Source organism: Tribolium castaneum, chromosome 7 (genome assembly GCF_031307605.1).
Source record: "Tribolium castaneum strain GA2 chromosome 7, icTriCast1.1, whole genome shotgun sequence".
Lineage (NCBI taxonomy): Eukaryota > Metazoa > Arthropoda > Insecta > Coleoptera > Tenebrionidae > Tribolium > Tribolium castaneum.
This window is the reverse complement of record NC_087400.1, coordinates 17482444-17485703: the sequence shown is the minus strand read 5'-3', so window position 1 is coordinate 17485703 and position 3260 is coordinate 17482444.

Here is a 3260-nt window from a genome sequence, read left to right as displayed (position 1 = left end):
ATATTTAATATAGTATCTATTTCGACACTGATAAAGTGTAATCTTGATCAATAAAAAACGTGCATTTCCATGAAAAATGAGTTATTTTTAAATTAAACAATAAACAACAACTTTGTTCGCGGTAACGATCCTGTACTAGTTCAAGCATCAATCGCATGCGCTGTACGTCTAAGAACGTTCGGGTTAAAAAAATCTTTTAGTAAGGGTCCACCGTTTGTGGTAGAGAATTTAAATGGCCTAAGTCGGTTCAGAACCAGTCAAAACGCATGGTTAGCAGAGACATGGTTGCGCCGCAACTTTTAGCCAATCAGCGAATCAGCAGACGGCGGGCGAATACGTCATGGAGATTACACTTTTAAATTTCATACGTATTTATATGCATGTTTGTGTGACTTGGAGAAGATTATAATTACGGCACAATGAAAAGTGTAATATACAAGGCTATTCCAAAGATATGGTGCCACACTTCAGGAAGGTTCTTGCGTGAGAAAACGTTTGTTTCAACCCTTAGTTGAAAATATGCCCTTTCTCTCCTGGAGTCAGTTTGGTCCAAATACGTATTGCTATTTTGTTCATATTAAAAGACTTTGATATGTATTAGCTAAAATATAGCTTATAGAGTTTTTGAGTTAGGGGTAATTTTATTTTTCGTAGTAGTACCTAGTAGCTTTTGATTTTAAGCCATATTAATTTAAATAAAGAACTTACAGATTCGTCTTGGAAGGCGAGAGTCTAAAACTAGAACAATCTTTGTTTTAGATTACATCATCCTCTTAGTTAGAACTTTAAATTATACCCCCCGCTTTTTTAAAGCACCCCTAACACAAAAACAAATCTACAATTATATGTTTTCTCTACAATTAGGAGGTGCTATTTACAATATTAAAGGAGTGGCGAACGACTAGGGGATGAAGCCTAAACATAAACATATTAAATGTTGGTTTTGACCTCTACCTTCGCAAGTCAAATTGAAGTAGTGTTTGTTTGAAATCAAAGGCTCCCAATGACTAAAAATTTCAAAATTGAACCACCCTAATTCAAAAACAAATCAACACTTTTTTTACGGTTGGACAAGCTTTTTCTTACGTTTCCCAAAATTGAAGGTGCTATTTAAAATTTTAAAATAGGGGTGACTGGCGCCTAGGGAATTGGAGGATGTTTTTAAGGGTTGAATCAAAGGGGTTGAAAGTAATACGAAATGAAAGCCATTATTAAATTGTTTATGTGTGTTGAATTTCAAGTTGGTCGGATCATTTTAAGGTCTTGGTCTGCCAAATTGAATTGAGGGATGTTTCTAAGAGTTGAATCTAAATGGTTGAAAGTAATACCTAATAAAAGCCATTATTAAGTTGTTTATGTGTTGAATTTCAAGTCCGTCGGATTATTTTAAAGCTCTGGAAATTTCCCTCCTAGTGGTGCTCCTATTTTTTTACTGCACTGTTATCAAGCTAAACAACATTATTAACTGCATTGTTTACATCGTGTTTTTATGGTTTTTGATAAAAAATAAGGATTGTAACGCAGTGATAATGATTTTTTTAGTTAATAGTTATTGTTTAGCTTGATATCAGCGGAGTGAAAAAAAACAGGAGCACTACTAGGAGTATAGAAATAGATCTCGTCCGGTTTTTTAGCCGTCAACGCACATTAATTAAATGCAATGATTAAAAGACAGGGGCACAAAAAGGAGAGAACACGACTCTAGCACCGCTCGAAAATCAACAAAAAAACTTCGCAAAATTACTCTCGGTGTATAAAGGAAGCACAACATCATTCCACCGGACAGCTGCAGACCGGTTTCGCCCTTTTGGGGCTCATAAGTGCCGCGCAGTCCGATGAAATGATATGCCTTCGAGAGTCTTACCTAAGTGTACATAAAAATAATTTTTTAATAAGTTTTATCCAACACACGCACACAGTTTAAAAAAAATCCAAAACAAACAATTCAGGTTTTATTAAACAATACACAAACCACTTAATTACGTATTAGGATTCATTCCCTAGACGCTAGTCACTCCTATGTTAAAATTTTAAATAGCACCCTCAATTTTTGGAAAAGGAAGAAAAAGATTGTCTAATCGTAAAAAAAAAATTGATTTATTTTTGGGTTAAGGGTGGTTCGATTTTGAAATTTTTAGTCATTGGGAGCCTTTGATTTTAAGTCCATTTGATTTAAACAAACAATACTTCAATTTGACTTGCGAAGGTAAAGGTCAAAACCAACATTAAAAATATTTAAGTATCAACTAATTTGTAATTGTTAATTTATGGTTAAAATATTTGCACTCGTTCGTGGGACACCGTGTATTTAATATTGAGTAAACTTTGTTATTTGTGTGCCTTAGATACTATTGCAATATATTTATATATTACTAAGTGTTTTCAATTGACCCTCTTTCTCAAATTCGCGCTAAAGGCTATAGGCGCCTTCATTTACTGAGATTAGATTAGAGGCCTTCCATATTTGTGGTGCAAGTGGGGCCCGCCAGATTAAGTAATGCTTATCATACCGAACAAGCTTGCAAAATTCATATTTACCATTTGCAAACTTTTAACATTTGCTATCATTATCAGTTATCACTGAATAAAATTTGTAAACGATGTCTTTTTTTGTATTAAGAACAAGAATACCCATGCTAAACAGCGTCGAATTTCAGCCATTTTCCTCGGTGTTTTACAGCCGTTTTGAGTAACATTTTTGAAAGTTATTTACAGTATACATTCTTCTACTTGGGCTGTAGGTGCAAAAATGTTTTAAAATGCTGTAATTGCTTTATTTAATTCAGAAAAAAATCCTCAAAACTGAAAAAAAAGTGTACTTTGAACATAATTTCCCATCAACATTGTGTGTTAAAGAGAAAATAAATTACTTTTGGCTCTGTAGTGGACTCCTGAGAATAAAGTTCTTTTCGTTTTAACTTGAAATTTTCAATCGTTAATTGGTAAAATTATTAAAACAAGCTTGCGGTTTTGACCTATAATATATCAATGTCAACAATTCTTCTATTGTGTGGTCGCTTCAAATCAGTGTCGTACTTTCATTTTCGTGGGTTGTGGCCAGGGAGCACTTACCTTAAAAACGGAGTCGTTTACTAAACAGTTATTCTTGTGCAAAATTTTCTGCTGAATTAGAATCTGAATCTAGCTTCTTGATTTGGAATGGGCTTCATTATGAAAACGACGTTTTTGTAAGAATTCTTTAAAAACTTTAAATTGATAAAATTTTTCATTTACATCGTCATTTCTTCCTTCTGGATAAA